The following is a 22,908-nucleotide window of genomic DNA, read 5'->3' on the forward strand; positions in this document are numbered from 1 at the left end:
TATATGCACTGTTTGCAAAAACGTCCTGTGTAACATGCGTGATACAAACTGTGCCTACCTATGCAAACACGTGTAGTTGTGAATTGCTGAAGTTGCTAGTAAAGCTTTTGAACTGTTACCAAAAACTGGCCTCATCACTGGTGGTATTCAGCCTTTCTGAACATATAAGACTCCTGCCTTACAGCCATAAACCTATTTACACCAAGAGCACTCCACTATCACCAGACAGAGGGCCCCAGAACAGAGTATGAGGAAAGAAAGGATAGACCTTCCTCTTCACTGCACGGACCTGGAGAGTAACTTATACTTCTATCATTGCTACAACCACTCCTATCCTCTATGCTCCCCATGCACTATACGGGTCTGTTGAGGACACTCTGCTTGGCACAATACATTTTTTATGGCACTAGTAATTATCTGTACAGTAAGTAAGTCACTATTATCTGTATGGCACTATTTTAATGCAGCACAGTATTTGGGGGCATTGGGGGGGGGGGACATAAAGCACAGTAATGGGGGTGGCAGCAGAATGAAACAGTTGGGGCACCAGGATGGGGAATTTGTGTTGCAAAGGTGGAGAGGATGATGGAAAAGAAAATTCCATAGAAAAGAGAGGTGGCTGAAAGAAGTCGTTATGGTGGTCAGGGACAAATGAAGAAGATGAGGAAAGAGAACCTCTACAACAGAGGAGACATCACTGAATGTCATAGGCATGCAGTACTGTATTCTCCTCTATGTTTGGTTGCACTGAAAGACCAGGGAGAATGCTGAAGGTAGGGCTTGCTCAGTGCTGCATCCCATATACCCATAATTAATAAATATATATATATATATGTATGATATATACACTATATACAGCCAGGTCCATAAATATTGGGACATTGACACAATTCTAACATTTTTGGCTCTATACACCACCACAATGGATTTGAAATGAAACAAACAAGATGTGCTTTAACTGCAGATTGTCAGCTTTAATTTGAGGGTATTTGCATATGTGCCTCCCACTTGTTAAGGGGCCAAAAGTAATAGGACAATTGGCTTCTCAGCTGTTCCATGGCTAGGTGTGTGTTATTCCCTCATTATCCCAATTACAATGAGCAGATAAAAGGTCCAGAATTCATTTAAAGTGTGCGATTTGCATTTGGAATCTGTTGCTGTCAACTCTGAAGATGAGATTCAAAGAGCTGTCACTATCAGTGAAGCAAGCCATCATTAGGCTGAAAAAACTAAATAAACCCATCAGAGAGATAGCAAAAACATTAGGCGGGGCCAAAACAACTGTTTGGAACATTCTTAAAAAGAAGGAACACACCAGTGAGCTCAGCAACACCAAAAGACCCGGAAGACCACGGAAAACAACTGTGGTGGATGACCAAAGAATTCTTTCCCTGGTGAAGAAAACACCCTTCACAACAGTTGGCCAGATCAAGAACACTCTCCAGGAGGTAGGTGTATGTGTGTCAAAGTCAACAATCAAGAGAAGACTTCACCAGAGTGAATACAGAGGTTTCACCACAAGATGTAAACCATTGGTGAGCCTCAAAAACAGGAAGGCCAGATTAGAGTTTGCCAAACAACGTCTAAAAAAGCCTTCACAGTTCTGGAACAACATCCTATGGACAGATGAGACCAAGATCAACTTGTACCAGAGTGATGGGAAGAGAAGAGTATAGAGAAGGAAAGGAACTGCTTATGATCCTAAGCATACCACCTCATCAGTGAAGCATGGTGGTGGTAGTTCCATGGCAAGGGCATGTATGGCCGCCAATGGAACTGGTTCTCTTGTATTTATTGATGATGTGACTGCTGGCAAAAGCAGCAGGATGAATTATGAAGTGTTTCGGGCAATATTACCTGCTCATATTCAGCCAAATGCTTCAGAATTCATTGGACGGCGCTTCACAGTGCACATGGACAATGACCCAAAGCATACTGCAAAAGCAACCAAAGAGTTTTTAAGGGAAAGAAGTGGAATGTTATGCAATGGCCAAGTCAATCACCTGACCTGAATCCGATTGAGCATGCATTTCACTTGCTGAAGACAAAACTGAAGGGAATGCCCCAAGAACAAGCAGGAACTGAAGAGAGTTGCAGCAGAGGCCCGGCAGAGCATCACCAGGGATGAAACCCAGCGTCTGGTGATGTCTATGCGTTCCAGACTTCAGGCTGTAATTGACTGCAAAGGATTTGCAACCAAGTATTAAAAAGTGAAAGTTTGATGTATGATTATTATTCTGTCCCATTACTTTTGGTTCCTTAACAAGTGGGAGGCACATATGCAAACTGTTGTAATTCCTACACGATTCACCTGATTTGTATGTAAATACCCTAAAATTAAAGCTGAGAGTCTGCAGTTAAAGCACATCTTGTTTGTTTCATTTCAAATCCATTGTGGTGGTGTATAGAGCCAAAAATGTTAGAATTGTGTCGATGTCCCAATATTTATGGACCTGACTGTATATATATGTGTGTATATATAAATATATGTATATATATATATCACATATATTTATTAATTATATATATATATTTATTAATTATGGGTATATTATTTATAAGCGTTGGTGGTATAGTGTGTCTAAATATACTTTTTGTAAAATAATGGCACCTCATTTCGTTAGTGGTTGTAGTGGCTACATGCTTATTAGGCAAATACTTACCTGAATCCAGAGACGTCACCGGACTCTCCGCCTCCTTTCCAGCGATGCTGGCGTCTTCTCTCCGGGTGGAGGGCTGACGCCATCGGCGCAGGCGCACTGAGGAAGGAGCAGCCAAGCGAGCGTCCTTCTCTCAGAGCGCCTGCGCGGAATGAGGACCAGTATGGCGCAGGATTTCAGCTGCAGACAGGGCCAGCGGAAGGAGGAGAGCGCTTGCTGGCCCTGTCAATCAAGTGGAGGAGGGGGCGTTATTTTAGACCGAGAATACGGCGGCTACCATCAAGTAACCGCCCAACTTGCTGGTAGTGAAGAAATTTGCATATCACAAAAGTACTATTTTTAAAGAATTTAAAACACAGCCAGAGGTAAGAGGGGTATATATAGACTCTGCGTACATTAGCAATTATATTAAGTCCAATACTGAAAATTGCTGTTTGGGGGGTGACAGAAGCCCTTTAAACCTTTGCCCCTCTAATTTAAAACTATGTCCTCTTGTAGCAGTTTTTCTTCTTTTAAATATTTTCTCCTCTTTTCCCTTGTTGATTCCCTTTATGTATTTAAAAGTTTCTATCATATCCCCTCTGTCTCGTCTTTCTTCCAAGCTATACATGTTAAGGTCCTTTAATCTTTCCTGGTAAGTTTTATCCTGCAATCCATGTACTAGTAGCTCTTCTCTGAACTCTCTCCAAAGTATCAATATCCTTCTGGAGATATCGTCTCCAGTACTGAGCACAATACTCCAAATGAGGTCTCACTAGTGCTCAGTAGAGCGGCATGAGCACCTCCCTCTTTCTACTGGTAATGCCTCTCCCTATACACCCAAGCATTCTGCTAGCATTTCCTGCTGCTCTATGACATTGTCTGCCTACCTTTAAGTCTTCTGAAATAATGACCCCTAAATCCCTTTCCTCAGATACTGAGGTTAGGACTGTATCACTGATTTTATATTCTGCTCTTGAGTTTTTACGCCCCAGGTGCATTATCTTGCACTTATCAACATTAAATTTTAGTTGCTAGATTTTTGACCATTCCTCTAGTTTTCCTAAATCCTTTTCCATTTGGTATATCCCTCCAGGAACATCAACCCTGTTACAAATCTTTGTGTCATCAGCAAAAAGACACACCTTACCATCGAGGCCTTCTGCAATTTCATGATAAAGATATTAAACAATATGGGTCCCAGAACAGATCCCTGAGGTACCCCACTGGCAACAAGACCATGGTCTGAATATACTCCATTGACTACAACCCTCTGTTGTCTGTCTCTCAGCCACTGCCTAATCCATTCAACAATATGGGAGTCCAAGCACAAAGACTACAATTTATTGATAAGCCTTCTATGTGGGACAGTATCAAAAGCCTTACTAAAGTCTAGATGCATCTTTAGGGGACCTACAGGCGCACGAATGGGAGCCTCAGTTCTGGAATGGACTGGTGGTGGCTAGGTGAGTGCCTATTTTTATCTTAAAGCGTACCTGAGTTTTCAAAATAAGTTTGCATAATGGCTGTGCTTCATTGTACAATCATAAATGTGAAGGAGCAGGTCTTTTTGGGGATTCCCTAATGTCTTCCTCAGCCAAACTATCCCGTTTCACTTGCACACTAAGATGCATTTCCCTCCTAAGAAGAGGATGTCTCTTTTCTCTGCAGTCTGACAGTAATGTGTGCAGTGACCTCACTTCCCTTAATTTCCAATTTCATAAAGCTGATAAGGAGGGAGAAATGAAACTTACAGACAAACAGGAGCTTCTGTGCTCTTCAGAAGCAATGTAGAAGTAGTTTTTTTTATCAGGATCAGGAACTCAATTAAATCCCCCACTACTCATGAACAGCACCATCTATTGGATTCATAGTCTTGTCATAAGACTATGAAACCAATAGATGGCACTGTTCATGAGTCATTACAAGCCGCGCAATAGTCCTCAAATACACCCTAGCAAGCTTATATTACTGCAGATAAAGTGCTAGAAGATGTGTGAATGATAGCAGCAATCCGATATACACCTTAGTGTTAGCGCAGGCTATTATAGACTGAGTGCTGCACGGTGTGTGGACTCTGTTGAGCAGTGTGTCCCACTTACTAGCGCCCCAACAAGATGAACAGCGCCATATATTGGTTTCATAGTCTTATAAGTCATGAACAGCTCCATCTATTGGTTTCATAGTCTTACGACAAGACTATTAGTCTTGTCAAAAGACTATGAAACTAATAGATGGCACTGTTCACGAGTAGTGTAGATTGCGAATTTTCCATGCAAATGGTTTTTCCCAAATGCCCATGTTTATACAAATGCATTTTTACACGACAAAACTGTATAGAAAGCTTATTGAATATTATGTTAGGACAATCAGAAAACTGACTTTTGTTAGCCTAATGATATGGATCTAGGTTCGCAGGTCCACCCAAGCCATCCAACAGATCTTAAGTAACTTTGAGGTTTACTGGCTCTCAGTCAGATGAGAGCTGGTTTGGAATGTCTCATAGTGCACAAGGCTGCCATTGTAAGGTATGCTGACTTAGCCTGTCATCTGTCTCATGCTGTCTCATGGATATATTGATGGCTTGCATATACCTGGCTTTTGGCATATAGCTTTGTGTGGTTGTCTATTGTATGTCGTAGATAATAGGAGTCCAAGGCGCATCCAGCCATCCTCTTAATGCTGTTCCAAACCATTTTGATGGGGTTTCCATCAATTTCTAACCTTTTTTTGTGAATCAGACACCATCTTTTCTTCAGAGCAGGGGGTGCCTGGTTTGATGCTCGGGTCTCCCATTGACTTTCATTGTATTAAATTGTACTCGAGCACCCGCAGTATTCGGCCAAGCACTCCGATGTGCCAAGCATAGCGATGCTCGAGCTGAACAGCAGTTCGGCCGAGCATGCTCGCTCAACACTAATAGCCATATGAAGGCTTGTTTTTGCGAGAGAAGTTGTATTTTCTAATGGCACCATTTACTTTGCATACAACTAAACCATTTACTATTTCTCACGCGGTGATGCCTATAATTTTTTTTTATCTATTTATTTTATTTTTGGTGAAAAGTGGGTTAGAATTTTTAGATATTTAAAAAAATGTTATATCTTTAAAAACTATTTTCTTTCTTTTACACTTTTTAATAGTCCCCCTAGACTACTTGAACAAGTTATCATTAGATTGCTTCTCTCATACGATCCAATTCCTTAGCATTGGAGTCTATGATAATTTCACTAAAGTTCTATTTAGTTTTTGCTTCTGCATATCAGCATAGTATTTTTAATTTTTGAATTGACATGGTTTTGTTTTATACTGGAGAACTTGTTTTACTTTTTGGGAACTGACTGGGGATACATATAACTTTCCATAAATTTATATAAAATTTTTATGCAGCACAAATAAAGGAAAAAATATTTTTTTAAATTATTTTTTTAAGTTTTATTATGTTTTTATTAATCTTTTAAATCCAATCAAGGAATCTTAATTTCACACATTTGACATCTTTTTTATAAGTATAATGTATTAGCATACTCCTTCATGCCAATACATGCCAATATGCTGTGTTTTTCTATAACAGTATAGTGAGTGTACAGACAGCCCAAGGGTCCTTTATAGGCCACCAAGGCCCACAGCAAACAGGTCCCAATTCTCAGATATCTTTTGTCAAGGACAGATCTAGATTTCCCTCCGAAAAGAGGGAAAAAAAGGGGGTGGAGAGAAGCGCACAATAGGGTAATATTGTTTACACAAACAAATAAATATAGTGGGATTTATCCACACTCACCTTGTAGTGTTGTGCTTAAATAGGCACAACTCTACTGTAGACTTGGTAATAGTAAGGTCTTTTAACCAGGGTTGCAGCCGCAGATAGTTTGTTCTTTTCGGTGGGGTGTCCACTCCCCCAAAAAGGATTTTCAGTATAAAAGAAGAAGGAAGGGTATCATTATGAAACCTGATGAAGGGGAGTTTGTAATCCCTGAAACGCGTTGTTTCTATTAAACCAAGAATTACTCTTGCACCAAGATTGTCTTCTCCAGTGACTTTGCGCCGAGGCAGAAACCTTCCTTCTTCTTTTATACCCATTCTCAGATAGGCTCACCAGAAAGCCCGGTGACTGATCAAAGGAGTGAGCCCCTTTGATCATGCTGCGGTCACGTACTACAACAGTTAAAGGGTTAAAGCTGAGATTGAATTGTCCCCCAGTTCAGTCTGCAGGTATTCTCTGGGAGCTGTTGAAACCCTCTAATGCAGCGATGCCAGTTCTTAAGGGGTTAAAATATTAAATGTTTTCTGCCTACAGTAGATTACTGCATACTGCTTTACAGAGTTTAATGCATAACAGTAATGTAAGCACCCTCTACTGGTGGATGAAGGCAGACAGTTTATTATCTTTTAAAGATGACAGTGTGAGCTGACCCAAACATGTCTATTGTATTATATGATTCAAAAGAGAAAAGAATACCAAGATGATAGCCGCACATCTAAAAAAGTATCAAATTTATTATAGACAACAGACACAACAAGAAATAATTAAAAACATTGTATACAATGAATCTGGGCCATGTGCTCAAGTCATATACACATGCCCGCCTGACTCACCACAACAACATGGACATTCCCCCACACATACAAATGGATAAAGAAGTAAAGTGCATGTAATCCATCAACAATAAAATTATTGGAGAGCTATAATACTTATCATTAAAGATGACGTAGTGGGGGTATGCGTGGTGGTCAGGAAACAAGCCCAACGCGTATCGCCAGGCCCTGCTGGCTTCCTCAGGGGTGCCTGTTCCTGAATGCCACAGTAGATCCTTATGTATGCACATGGTAATTACAAATGAAATCTAAATCACCTGTGTTGTGGGCGGCAGAGTGGAATATGGGGGCGGCGACCCTCCGTGTAGGTGGTCATGGGAGGAGAAGGGGAGGAGACAGAACAGAACGGGGGCAACCCAGTAAAATCTGCTGTGAACCGTGAGAGAACACCAGCCACGGTTCACAGTAACGGACTGTGTAGCGGCCGGAAATGATGCACGTCCATGTGCGCCGCCGAGCCAGCGCGTCCTGCGTTCCAAGACCCGGAAATAGCAGGGGGCGCATGCTCACAAAGCGCACACTGCGTGCCAAATGCCGGAATGGAAGAGGCCACAATGTGCGCCGCCGAGCAGGCTCGCCCTGCGTTCCAAACCACGGAAACAGCAGGGCGCGCACGCTCACAAGGCACACACTGCGTGCCAAACACCGGAAGTACTCCGGAATTATTGAAATCAACAAAGACGCATACAGGGAAGAGGTCCCGCGGGCAAGGTGACATAGCGACAAAACAAGAGGACATGTAGGAGAAAATAATAAGGCGATAACAAACAATAAAAAACAAAAAACAAGCAAACAGACAAGAAAACAACAAAAAATAACAAAAAACTATATATATATAATAATAAAAAAATAAAAAAAGGGGGAAGGAAAAAAGGAATGGGGGAAAGCGAATAAATAAAAAACAAAAAGTAAAAAGAAAGAATAAACACCATATTGCCGAACCTAACCTAAAATTAATGAAAAATCCAACCATTGCATAAATATGCAGCAGTGGACTGTCGCAATAGTATTGTTAAGACGGGGCTCCATATTTGTGAAAGATTGGCCCCTAAAGAGTAATAAATTTATATTCTATATCCCCTGAAACTGTGTAAGGAATTATAAATAAACTATTACAAAAGTTTATTTTACGTGCTTAGGCCTCCTTTGTGTTTTTATACGTTTATATAATTTTATATTTTTAGATTTATTAAACCTTCTATTTTAAATTATTTATTATTATTTATCATTATTTTTGCGCATTGTTTTCTATTTTTTAGTATTTATTACTTATATTATTATTTTTTATTATTTATTATTATTATTTTTTTTATTATTTTTTATTATTATTTTTTTATTATTTTTTTTATTATTCTTTATACTTATATTTCATATTTTATATTATTAAACTTTAATTTGTTAATTATTTTTGAAATTTTAATTCTATTTTATGAAAAGATTTTTTATTATATATTTTTTAATTTTTTAATTGATTATTTGTTTAGAATATTTTTTATTTTTATTTAATTTTTTATTTTTTTATATTATTATTATTTGTTTTTTATTTATATTTTTAGTGTTATTTATTAATTTTTTATATTATATTTATTATAAAAAAAAAAAAAAAAAAGGGGAAAGGGGAGAAAGAAGAAGGGAAAAAGAGACATGTCACCCTGTCCGCAGCGACCCCAACCAAGACCCACAATGAGAAAGGGAAGGACAGAGAGGGGGAGAGCGAAGGGAACCCCGTATGCCAAACAATTAGGAGTGTTAGAAATATTATACAGAGTAATATAATTCAAAGCACTATTTCGTATATATAGCAAAAGCACCAAGTCCTTCAATATGCATCATCTTGAAGTAACCTCAAAAGACGATCCAGAGACTTCTTTATGGTCCATATTGTGCCGTCCCAGGTAGGAAGAGGAGAAGCATTATACGTTCCGGCAGCCGCCGGGGTGAAGACACAGTGAACTTGTGAGGAGGGTGCACAAAACATGTACAAATCTAAACAAAAGAAAAAAGAGAAAAAGAAATATTATAGTACGTGACTAAAGTGTTATCCGGAATAGAAACCTGTAAATAAAAGTTCCTCATTAAGACCCCGAGGGGACATACTATCCAAATTGAAGATCCAACGGGATTCAGCTTTAAGTAGACTTTGTGTCATGTGTGTACCCCTAATGTTATATTGGATCCTCTCTAAACCCACCACCACCAAACCATTATACTTACCAGCGTGATGGTCCAAAAAATGAGTGGCCACAGAAGTGAGAGGTTTCTCCTTTTCAGACCTATCCCGGGCAGCCAAAGCGATGTTAGACATATGCTGCTGGATCCGTTTCCGTAGTTCCTGTGAGGTTTTCCCCACATACATCTTCTTACATGGACAGATGATACCATATACGATATTCCTTGTGCGACAGTTAATATAATGCTTAAGACGTATACATTGTTCGTCCTTTGTAAGAATATCCTTGCCCAACATGAACGGGCAAATATTGCATTGGCCACACGGGTGTGTGCCCTTCAATCTGACCCCCCTCCCCAAACCCCGTGTGGGGCGCTAAAAGTGACTTCGTACAAGTTGGTCTTTGAGGGAGGGTGCCTTACGTGCAATCATTTTTGGTTTTTCATCTATATAGGGTACCAGCCTTTGATCAGACATGAGCAGGAACCAGTGATTTTCCAAAACCCTATAGAGTGCCGTCCACTGGTTATTATAACGAGTAATAAGATGTATCTTGCCATCCCTGATTTTAGATTTTGGGGTGAATAACTTGGCTCGATCGGAACTCTTGGCATCCTCGTATGCACGAGATATAATTTTCTTAGGATAACCCCTGTCCTTGAACCGTGAAGACAGATCTTCAGAGGCTGTCCTAAAATCGGTCAGATGCGTGCAATTGCGTCGTAGTCTAAGGAATTGACCTTTCGGAATTCCATTTCTCATGTGCGCCGGATGGAAGCTCCCATAATGCAACAAACTGTTAGTGGCCGTGCTTTTTCGAAAAAGAGAGGTAGCAATCCGTTCCTTCTCTTTGCGTATTTTCAGGTCCAAAAAGTCCACTGAGACCTCCGAGATAGTATATGTTAAATGAATATTCAAATTATTTTCATTTAATGCATCAATAAATTCGAAGCATGTCTCTCTTGAACCCTGCCAAAAAAACAGAATGTCGTCAATATAGCGGAACCAGCCCACCACACACTCATGGAAGAACGGCGACTGGTACACGCACCCCTCCTCCCACCAACCCAAAAAAAGGTTGGCATACGAAGGTGCACACCGCGCACCCATCGCCGTTCCGGACTCCTGCCTGTAAAAATTGCGATCAAAAACAAAATAATTATGATGTAAAACAAATTGCAGGAGACTCACCAAAAATGCGCGGTGGGCTGGCTCCGCCGAGGCCGACCTTTCCAGAAAATGAGAAACAGCCCCAATCCCATCCTTATGCGCTATGTTGGTATACAACGATTCAACGTCGCAAGTGACCAAAAATACATCTGACGTAAAAGACACATGCTCCAGCATCTCAACTCAAATGAAGAGAATCTCGTACATAAGAAGGTAGTTCCAGGACTAAGGGTTGGAGAAAAAAATCAATATAGGTACAGGCCTGCTCACACAGACCCCCAATGCCGGACACAATTGGTCGCCCTGGGGGGTCCTGGAGATCCTTGTGGACCTTGGGAAGCATATAAAAAGTTGGAATAATAGGTTGACTCACCTCCAAAAATTGATATTCCTTCTTAGTAATTACAAACATCTCCCGTGCTGTCCTCAGTAATTGATCAAGTTTCTTCTTGAAAACCATAGTTGGATCAGAAGGCAAAGGTGTATAAAAAGTACGATTCTTGAGCTGTCGATTCGCTTCCCGTGTATATAAATCAATGTCCAATAGGACCACGTTGCCGCCCTTGTCCGCCTCTTTGATAACAAATGTGGTATTTGCTTGTAGTTTGCGTATGGTATCAGATTCCAAGTTGTTCAGATTTCTACCATGTATGGAATCAGATTTTAATTTACGGATTTCATGAACCACCGCTTGAAAGAAAAGCTGGATATTGGGGAATAGGTTCAAAGAGGGAGTGAGAGAGGAGGGTCTATTCAAAGTGAAACACCTCCTACCTGTATCTGATTCATTCTCCCGCAGAAGGTCCATGAGATCCATGAATACACGCGCTCATCGTCTATTGTATTAAATTTAACAATTTTAGAACCTCTTTTCTAAGAATATAACATATTATTAATTCTAGAAATATATGAATAAATTGCCAGCTGGTTATTACCTGCTGGAGGTGTGTCCCTTCACATTCTGACACTGTCCCATCAGTGTGGGCAGAGTCATAGTGAGCAGGAATACACCCGTTTGACAAGTGGAATGGGTAACGCTCAGTTGTTACATTTTAAATAAATTAAGGGGGAATAACAGAGGAATGGCACAATGCAAAATTATAAGAAAGGATGTTCCAGAATTGTTATTTCATGGTATTTACTAAAAAAAAGACATGTCAAGAGAGAAGACGGTCCTCTTTAAGCCTATTAATTGTTTAGCTGTGAACATCTCTGGAGGACCCAACAGGTCCAAGCATTGCCTGGGCATCTCACTAGGGTCAATGGGCATCATGTTACCCTTCATTTTAAGCTTTTGCTATTTTTTTTTGCCACAGAATAGATCTGATTGGTGTGGGTCCCAACAGTTGGAAGTAATGTGATCAACTTATTGTCTGAGGTGCCTTTTAATAAAAAGGTGTGGCCCAAAATGGTCACCTTTAAAAACAAACAAACAAACAAACAAAAAATAATCATAATATATATATATATATATTTTATTTTTTCAAGAAGCTACCGTATTTTTCGCCCTATAAGACGCACCTTTTTACCTTGGGGGGAATTATGGGGCGTCTTATGGGGCGAATGCTGCCGTTTGCACTGACCGCATGCTGCACAGCGCGGTCGGAGCTGTATCAGCCAGGAGGGAGGAGGGGTTGGGGGCCGGCATCTTGTTTTGTAATGGCAGCGGGCCCGATCCAGTCACTGTATTCTATTGGACCGGGCCCCGCTTATTGTACTAATCGTATCTAACTGCAGGCAATGTTTAACTATAGAAAATCTTCAATCCAGCAGCCTGTACTTACGACCATAGCAGGCAGGAGGCTGGGCGGGTGGGCACTGGCAGCGTAACTCACTACGTCACGCGCCTGCTCCACCCACTTTATGAATGAAGCAGGCAGCGTGGGCACGTGACGTAGTGAGTTACGCTGCCAGTGCCCACCTGTCTGCCCAGCCTCCTGCCTGCTATGGTCGTAAGTACAGGCTGCTGGATTGAAGATTTTCTATAGTTAAACATTGCAGTTAGATACGATTAGTACAGTAAGCGGGGCCTGGTGCAATAGAATACAATGACTGCACTGGGCCCTGCTGCCATTACAAAACTACTGTAGATGCCAGCCCCCACCCTCTGTATTGGGGGTCATTCACAGGGACACTGATATGGGGGGTATCTGTGGATGACACATAACATAAGATGCTATTTATCTGTCATCCACAGATCCCTCCATAGCAGTGTCATGCCATCCACAGACTCCCCCATAACAGAGCCATCCACAGACGCCCCCATAACAGTGCCATCCACAGACACCCATAACAGTGTCAGCCACAGACCCCCATAACAGTGTCAGCCATAGACCCCCATAACAGTGCCATCCACAGACCCCCATAACAGTGCCATCCACAGACGCTCATAACAGTGTCAGCCACAGATCCCCCATAACAGTGCGTTATCCACAGATCCCCCATAATAGTGTTATTCACAGGCTACCATTAGTTCAAAGCCCACCAAAAGCACACCTTTTGGTTAAAATTTTTTTTCCTATTTTCCTCCTCAAAAACCTAGATGCGTCTTATAGGGCGAAAAATACGGTAACTCAAAATTGACAACCAGCATGGCTCCACTTCTTGGTGTTCTGATCACTGCAACAAAATCGAAAAACACCTCTGCCTCTAAAAGAAACTTAAAGGGCATCTGTCAGCGGATTTGTACCTATGAAACTAGCATCTTTCATGTGCACTAAGCAGATGAAGGCATCTATGTTGGTCCCATGTTAAAAATTGTTTTAATATATGCAAATGAGCTTCTAGGAGCAATAGGGGCATTGACGTTACCCCTAGAGGCTCAGCTCTCTCTGCAACTGCCGCACCATCTCCAGTTTGATAGACAGGGCCAGGAATTATGAAGTTTAGTTGAGGAGACAGCTGAGCCTCTAGGAGTAAACGCAATGACCCTGTTGCTCCTAGAGGCGCATTTGCACATATTAAAACATAATGTTTTCCGTAAAGCTGGCACATATGAACATGGGAACAACACAGATGCCGTCATCTGCCAATCGCACATGCAACGGGTCAGCCAGATTGAGGTTTAAATCTGCTGACAGATGCCCTTTAATTAATAAATTGTGGCTACTTCCCTGTTTCTAGCTTTGTGCATCCTCATCAAATTTTTCTTGAAACTTGAGAAGTTTCTAGAAGTTGAAGTCACATACCAGAAGACACATTTACAACAACATGACATTTATATGGTCTAATATGTGACATAATGTTACATTCCTTACACTGCTCCGAGGCTTACTGATTACATTCTCTCTGTTCTCTTAGCACTGTCTGCCTGCAGGGAAGTAAAAGCACAAGGTACAATTTTTCTCTACAGAATAAATTTGTTTTCAAATTTCACAGACATTTCAGCACTAATTTTAGAAATGTGCACTTTTTTCCCATAAATGCATAATACGTTATAATAAGACAGGTCTCCGTACAGCATTAAAACAAAGTATTAGATCTATGATCCAAAGTTTGATTCGCTCAACACAAGTTATAATGTTCACATAGTTTTAAAGGGTACTTAAACACCTCAAACAGAGTTCGGAAGGTGCAGCGGCGATTCTGAGATCACTCTGCAAATTTGGCTTGCATCAGTTATTCTCTTCTTTTGCAGCATGCAGAGTACTAATGCTACAAAAGCAGAGCTGATGCATATCGAAGGTGCAGAGCGCTCTGAGAAGCGCCACTACACCTGAGCTATGTGCAAAGCTTTAGGTACATTTTAAATATGCGGCAACTTCTAAATATCACAATTTTTACAAAAGTAAAACTGGTTAAATATTAGCAAATATATCGTCCAATTACCTTATTAACATGTTTATTTAGTGGAGCAATTTCCTAATATTATATAATAGAGTCAGAAACACTGATGGCTCTATATATATACAGTTGCAAGAAAAAGTATGTGAACCCTTTGAAATGATATGAATTTCTGCACAAATTGGTCATAAAATGTGATCTGATCTTCATCTAAGTCACAACAATAGACAATCACAGTCTGCTTAAACTAATAACACACAAAGAATTAAATGTTACCATGTTTTTATTGAACACACCATGTAAACATTCACAGTGCAGGTGGAAAAAGTATGTGAACCCTTGGATTTAATAACTGGTTGAACCTCCTTTGGCAGCAATAACTTCAACCAAACATTTCCTGTAGTTGCAGATCAGACATGCACAATAGAGACGTCGCAAACATAAAATTTTCCGTTCGCGAAAGGCGAACGCGAATTTCCGTAAATGTTTGGGAACGGGCGAACCGCCATAGACTTCAATAGGCAGGCGAATTTTAAAACCCACAGGGACTCTTTCTGGCCACAATAGTGATGGAAAAGTTGTTTCAAGGGGACTAACACCTGCACTGTGGCATGCCGGAGGGGGATCCATGGCAAAACTCCCATGGAAAATTACGTAGTTGACGCAGAGTGTGGTAAAGTTGAATTTGCAATGCGATTAATATAACATGTATTAATCGCATTGCGATTACAACTTAAATCTGAGTTCCTAATGGTTGTATTGCTAGAATTGACAAATATAACGAATATAGCACTATATTCTCAATCTTCGTTATATTCTAGCAATCCAACCATTAGGAACCCAGCTCTAAGTTGAATTCGCAATGCGATTAATATAACCTATATTAATCGCATTGCGATTACAACTTAGATCTGAGTTCCTAATGGTTGTATTGCTAGAATTGACGAATATAACGAATATAGCACTATATTCTCAAATCTTCGTTATATTCTAGCAATACAACCATTAGGAACCCAGCTCTAAGTTGAATTCTCAATGCGATTAATATAACCTGTATTAATCGCATTGCGATTAAAACTTAGTCAAATTTGTGACACTGCAGCTTCAGAATGAATCTAAAATGGATGCTGTCCTTGCTTTTTGATAAGAGGTGGGAGGGTCTGGGAGGGAGGGTATGCTGATTGGCTGGAATGTGTCTGCTGACTGTGAGGTACAGGGTCAAAGTTTGCTCAACGATGATGCATAGGGGGCGGACCGAACATCGCATATGTTCGCCCGCCGCAGCGAACGCAACGATCAAGAGTAATTCTTGACCATTCCTCTTTACAGAACTGTTTCAGTTCAGCAATATTCTTGGGATGTCTGGTGTTAATCGCTTTCTTGAGGTCATGCCACAGCATCTCAATCGGGTGGAGGTCAGGACCCTGACTGGGCCACTCCAGAAGGTGTATTTTCTTCTGTTTAAGCCATTCTGTTGTTGATTTACTTCTATGCTTTGGGTCGTTGTCCTGTTGCAACACCCATCTTCTGTTGAGCTTCAGCTGGTGGACAGATGGCCTTAAGTTCTCCTGCAAAATGTCTTGATAAACTTGGGAATTCATTTTTCCTTCGAAGATAGCAATCTGTCCAGGCCCTGACGCAGCAAAGCAGCCATAAACCATGATGCCCCCACCACCATACTTCACAGTTGGGATGAGGTTTTGATGTTGGTGTGCTGTGCCTCTTTGTCTCCACACATAGTGTTGTGTGTTTCTTCCAAACAACTCAACTTTGGTTTCATCTGTCCACAGAATATTTTGCCAGTACTGCTGTGGAACATCCAGGTGCTCTGGTGCAAACTGTAAACGTGCAGCAATGTGTTTTTTTGGACAGCAGTGGCTTCCTTTGTGGTATCCTCCCATGAAATCCATTCTTGTTTAGTGTTTTACGTATCGTAGATTCGCTAACAAGGATGTTAACATATGCCAGAGACTTTTGTAAGTCTTTAGCTGACACTCTAGGATTCTTCTTCATCTCATTAAGCAGTCTGCGCTGTGCTCTTGCAGTCATCTTTACAGGACGGCCACTCCTAGGGAGAGTGGCAGCAGTGCTGAACTTTCTCCATTTATAGACAATTTGTCTTACCGTGGACTGATGAACAGCAAGGCTTTAGATACTTTTATAACCCTTTCCAGCTTTATGCAAGTAAACAATTCTTAATCGTAGGTCTTCTGAAAGCTCTTTTGTGCGAGGCATCATTCAATCACGCAATGCTTCTTGTGAAAAGCAAACCCAGAACTGATGTGTGTTTTTTTTAGGGCAGGGCAGCTGTAACCAACACCTCCAATCTCATCTCATTGATTGGACTCCAGTTGGCTGACACCTCACTCCAATTAGCTCTTGGAGATGTCATTAGTCTAGGGGTTCACATACTTTTTCCACCTGCACTGTGAATGTTTACATGGTGTGTTGTTGTGACTTAGATGAAGATCAGATCACATTTTATGACCAATTTGTGCAGAAATACATATAATTCCAAAGGGTTTACATACTTTTTCTTGCAACTGTATATACAGTGCTTGCTGTGAACTGTGACATCCGTGCCACATCTTGTGTGTCAAGCGTGCATATAACATTTAATATGAAGAAGGCAAACACAAAGGGACAGGGAAGTGGCCGTGATGCTGATGGTTCATGCAGAGGCTGTGGCTCTGGGTGCATTGAAGCTGTGCCTGCTGCCAGAGCACAAGAAAAACAATCATCCACGATACCTAGCTTTATGTCCCAGTTTGCAGGGCAGCGCAGGACAAAACTCTTAAAGTCAGACCAGTGCGACCAGGTGGTCGGTTGGATTGCAGCAAATAATGCTTCCAGTCATTAAGCACCACCCTATCTTCCACCAAGTCAAGTCTCAGTAGCCAAGAGTCTGGTCAACAGAATCCTCTTCCTGATCCTCCTTCCTCCCACCATGGAGAGTCTGGCCAAACAAGTTTATTTCTACCTTTATGCAAGTCAACAATTCTTAATCGTAAGTCTTCTGAGAGCTCTTTTGTGCGAGGCATCATTCACATCAGGCAATACTTCTTGTGAAAAGCAAACCCAGAACTGGTGTGTGTTTTTTATAGGGCAGCTGTAACCAACACCTCCAATCTCATCTCATTGATTGGAATCCAGTTGGCTGACACCTCACTCCAATTAGCTCTTGGAGATGTCATTAGTCTAGGGGTTCACATACTTTTTCCACTGCACTGTAAATGTTTACATGGTGTGTTCAATAAAACATGGTAACATTTAATTCTTTGTGTGTTATTAGTTTAAGCAGACTGTAATTGTCTATTGTTCAGACTTAGATGAAGATCAGATCACATTTTATGACCAATTTGTGCAGAAATCCATATCATTCCAAAGGGTTCACATACTTTTTCTTGCAACTGTATATATATATACACTCACCTAAAGAATTATTAGGAACACCTGTTCTATTTCTCATGAATGCAATTATCTAGTCAACCAATCACATGGCAGTTGCTTCAATGCATTTAGGGGTGTGGTCCTGGTCAAGACAATCTCCTGAACTCCAAACTGAATGTCAGAATGGGGAAGATAGGTGATTTAAGCAATTTTGAGTGTGGCATGGTTGTTGGTGCCAGACGGGCCGGTCTGAGTATTTCACAATCTGCTCAGTTACTGGGATTTTCACGCACAACCATTTCTAGGGTTTACAAAGAATGGTGTGAAAAGGGAAAAACATCCAGTATGCGGCAGTCCTGTGGGCAAAAATGCCTTGTGGATGCTAGAGGTCAGAGGAGAATGGGCCGACTGATTCAAGCTGATAGAAGAGCAACGTTGACTGAAATAACCTCTCGTTACAACCGAGATATGCAGCAAAGCATTTGTGAAGCCACAACACGCACAACCTTGAGGCGGATGGGCTACAACAGCAGAAGACCCCACCGGGTACCACTCATCTCCACTACAAATAGGAAAAATAGGCTACAATTTGCACTAGCTCACCAAAATTGGACTGTTGAAGACTGGAAAAATGTTGCCTGGTCTGATGAGTCTCGATTTCTGTTGAGACATTCAAATGGTAGAGTCCGAATTTGGCGTAAACAGAATGAGAACATGTATCCATCCTCTGATGGCTACTTCCAGCAGGATAATGCACCATGTCACAAAGCTCGAATAATTTCAAATTGGTTTCTTGAACATGACAATGAGTTCACTGTACTAAAATGGTCCCCACAGTCACCAGATCTCAACCCAATAGAGCATCTTTGGGATGTGGTGGAACGGGAGCTTCGTGCCCTGGATGTGCATCCCTCAAATCTCCATCAACTGCAAGATGCTATCCTATCAATATGGGCCAACATTTCTAAAGAATGCTATCAGCACCTTGTTGAATCAATGCCACGTAGAATTAAGGCAGTTCTGAAGGCAAAAAGGGGGTCCAACACCGTATTAGTATGGTGTTCCTAATAATTCTTTAGGTGAGTGTTTATATATATATATATATATATATACACACTGCCTGTCCCAAAAAAAAGTCACCACCAAAAAAAGAAGGTCACACACTCTAATATTTTGTTAGACCGCCTTTAGCTTTGGTTACGGCACGCATTCGCTGTGGCATTGTTTCGATAATCTTCTGCAATGTCACAAGATTTATTTCCATCCAGTGTTGCATACATTTTTCACCAAGATCTTGCATTGAGGATGGTAGACTCTGGCTGCTGCGCAAAGCCTTCTCCAGCACATCCCAAAGATTCTCAATGGGGTTAAGGTCTGGACTCTGTGGTGGCCAATCCATTTGTGAAAACTAAGTCTCATGTTCCCTGAACCACTCTTTCACAATTTGATCCCGACGAATCCTGGCATTGTCACGTTGGAACATGCCCGTGCCATCAGGGAAGAAAAAATCCATTGTTGGAATAACCTGGTCATTCAGTATGTTCAGGTAGTCAGCTGACCTCATTCTTGGAGCACATACTGTTGCTGAACCTAGACCTAACCAACTGCAGCAACCCCAGATCATAGCACTGCCTCCACAGGCTTGTGCAGTAGGCACTAGGCATGATGGGTGCATCACTTTATCTGCCTCTTTTCTTACCCTAATGTGCCCATCACTCTGGAACAGGGTAAATCTGGACTCATCAGACCACATGACCTTCTTCAATTGCTCGAGAGTCCAATCTTTATGCTCCCTAGCAAATTGTAGCCTTTTTTTCTGGTTTCCCTCACTCATTAGTGGTTTTCTTACGGCTACACAGCTGTGCAGTCCCAATCCCTTGAGTTCCCTTCGCATTGTGCGTATGGAAATGTTCTTACTTTCACTATTAAACAAAGCCCTGAGTTCTACTGTTGTGTTTCTTCAATTTGATTTCACCAAACGGTTATGTGATCGCCGATCACGATCATTCATTTTTTCCCCGCGACATTTCTTCCTCGAATATGATGGGTCCCCACTATCCTTCCAGTTTTAATAATGCATTGGACAGTTTTTAACCCAATTTTAGTAGTTTCTGCAATCTCCTTAGATATTTTCTCTGCTTGATGCATGCCAATGATTTGACTCTTCTCAAACAGACTAACATCTTTTCCATGACCACGAGATGTGTCTTTCGACATGGTTGTTTAAGAAATGAGAAGCAACTAATTGCACCAGTTGGGGTTATTGCCAACTTATTGCCAGCTGAAAGATAGTCGCCCATGCAGCAATTATCCAATAGGAGGCTCATAACTATTTGCTTAGTTAAATCCAGGTGGCGACTTTTTTTGGGGACAGACAGTGTGTGTATATATATATATATATATATATATATATATATATACTGTGTCAACACAGGAGTTTTGGAGCTCTGTATAAAAAAAATAAAGTGAGCTCCAGTTGCTATAAAGATATCTTAATTTCTTTAACAGCACCTAAAAACAACATGGTGGTAAAAGATAAATATTCATTTTACGATTTATGAATACTCATTCACTTATTTATGTGTTAAGTAGTAGAAATAAGTAACTTTCTTGATATTCATTCATGAAAAAAATTATTTTCTGGTCCAAATCAATTCTACCCAAATCAAAAGAGCTCCAATTGACCTGAAGATTTGGGTAAAAATGAGAGGTCTTATACAGTATGACTCTTTTCTTTCTCTCCTCTTTCTTTTCAAGCTTATTGCAAAGACAGCGTTAGTAATGTCAGAGTGACTTTGACATATATAGCCATGAATAAAAGTCTGGTTGACAATGTGTCACGGACGTTCCCGTGACAGGTGGCAGAAGATCGGTGAGACTGGCAACACGTGGTTTGATCTGACATGTTTTACGTTTGGATCAAATGACATCTGTGTTGTTTCTGGTGCTTGCCACACCTTCTTTCCCCAGGTTTGGCTATTAGGATCATTTAACCTTCTCTATATATAGTTGCTTCTCCCACAATGCTGTGCGGTTTATAGCTTCTGTTTGATCAGATTGTGGTTGGATCTTGGCTGAGTTCCTGGTAATTACATTGCTCCTTTGAAGTTAAGTCTTTCCTTTCCCTTTTGTATTTTGTTTGGGTTTTGTGTGTTGCATTTGCCTATTGTTTGTATTAGGCCTGAAGGAGACTCCTGTTCGTCCTTCCTTTTGGAGGAACAGGCAGTCTCGTCCCTGCCATTAGTACCAGGGTCCTATAGGGCTTGACAGGACTCTAGGTATTCCTGCGTATGAACTCACCTACCTTTGGGATCTGTTCATACTGGTAGTCAGTCAGGATTTTGGTTAGGGTTTTCACTAGGAGGTGTCCATTTTTCTTCCCTAGTTCCCAGGCCTTATTCCTTGTTCCCCCCTTCCCCCCTATGCTCGGTGTAGTGTTTCCCTCCCACACACCGAACCGTGACACAATGTTAACAAACAACCTGTTTAAAAACACACTGAGCTGTTGGATTTGTTATGTTATTTAAAATTAAAAAACATTCTAAAAATTGTCCCTTATTGGGGACAAATGCCTGCTGGTAAACACACACAGTGGTATCAGAGAAAACTGTGGCTTGTTCTGAACAAGCTGTCCAAAAAATTAAGCTTTAATGGGTCAAATGCCTGCCAGTGTTTAAGCACCCATGATGGTATTGTAAAAAAATTGTGGCTTGTTCTGAACAAGTGGTCCTCAAATTATGCCTTCATGGGGACAGATGCCTACCATGTTTATATAACTTTCTCGCTTAACTGAACGCTTTTGGCCTTAAACCTTCCTTCATCAGAGTACTGGAGTGCTGCAATAGAGGGGGTGAAACAGCAGGATAAGAAAGGAAGGCGCTGTGGCCCTGTCAACGCAATGCTAAAGAATGGGGCAACAGCCCTGTAGGAGCAGAATAAATATATTCATTCTGGCTTGGGAATAACATCCTGCAACCACACCTCATCAAATGTATTACTAAACTTACCATGTTTATACACACACACACACACACACACACACACAGTAGTGTCAGAAGAAGCAGTGGCTTGTTCTGGGCAAGCTTTCATAAATTCTCTCTTTTTGGGGAAGCAGCAACAGTACAATGTGGATGTGGACCCTCATGGACAGAGCAGAAGATGTGCAGCTGTGTAAGGGTAATAGTACCAGAAGCAGTAGCAGCACAGTATGTAACCTGACAGACAAGGCAGGAGATATGTGGCTGTGTAGGGGTACTAATAGTGGCAGCAATAGCCATCATGGCAGCAGCAATACCATCTGGAATCTGACAGATAAGAGCTGTGTGGTTGTGTTGTGGTAGTAGTAGGGAGAGTAGGGGAGAAGAACCAATGGCAGCAGCAGCAGAAATACAGTATGGAACATGATAAACAGCCACTAGCGGCAGTAGCATGATTTGGCTGGTGATAAATAGCCACTGTCACCTATGGCAGGTGTATTCATTGACAACAGCTGAGGTGTGTTAAAATTCTCACAGATCCATGCTTCATTAATTTTCACAAATGTTTTCTACACTTTTTTTTTTCTTAAGTCTTACAACGCCACCTGCTGTGCTGAATGCCCCCTCTGACAGTCCATTTGAAGCTGGAGAAGACAGTGCACACATAGCACCAGTTCCAGCCACTGTGCCAGTCTGCCTGCCTAGATATCCATGGGGTCAAGGAACTGGATATGTGTTGGAGAAAGGCCACAGTCATGGTAGGAGGGAACCTGGTTGTTTATGCAGTGTGTATCTGTTTGCTGTTGTGGATCAGCTTAGCATGCCATTTGAAAAAAAAGCTCCATAATGTTCAGCAAACTGAACTAGCTGCTGCTGATGCTGCCGTGGTTTCTGCTATATAGCAGCAATTATGGGATGTGAATGAGTGAGAGGCAGAGAGGGGCTTCCTGTTCAGACATGCAGGCCTCAGGCATCTATTTAACAAAAGTTGTGCACAGAGCATATCCTGGTAATGCAACAATTTTGCTTCCTGTTGCTTATGTTACTGTCCACATGGCTGGTGCCGACCATGATGCTGCTGTTGGCACTACTACAGCTACCCACATTCACACTTGCAGATGATGATCTTTTATTTTCCATTCTGTCATTTACCACTTTATCATTAAGCATACATATACAATGA

General features: G+C 41.2%; 1 long non-coding RNA gene across 1 annotated transcript; it reads right to left on the reverse strand.

Moving 5' to 3' along the window:
- Window positions 1–7,308: 7,308 nt before the first annotated feature.
- Window positions 7,309–16,134, reverse strand: LOC121008011. The gene is made up of 4 exons (XR_005780500.1): window positions 16,123–16,134; window positions 16,034–16,037; window positions 13,265–13,279; window positions 7,309–7,425 (listed from the first exon to the last, which is right to left on the reverse strand). It is a non-coding gene; the product is annotated as an uncharacterized LOC121008011 (long non-coding RNA).
- Window positions 16,135–22,908: the final 6,774 nt, after the last annotated feature.

This window comes from Bufo bufo, chromosome 1 (assembly GCF_905171765.1).
Source record: "Bufo bufo chromosome 1, aBufBuf1.1, whole genome shotgun sequence".
Lineage (NCBI taxonomy): Eukaryota > Metazoa > Chordata > Amphibia > Anura > Bufonidae > Bufo > Bufo bufo.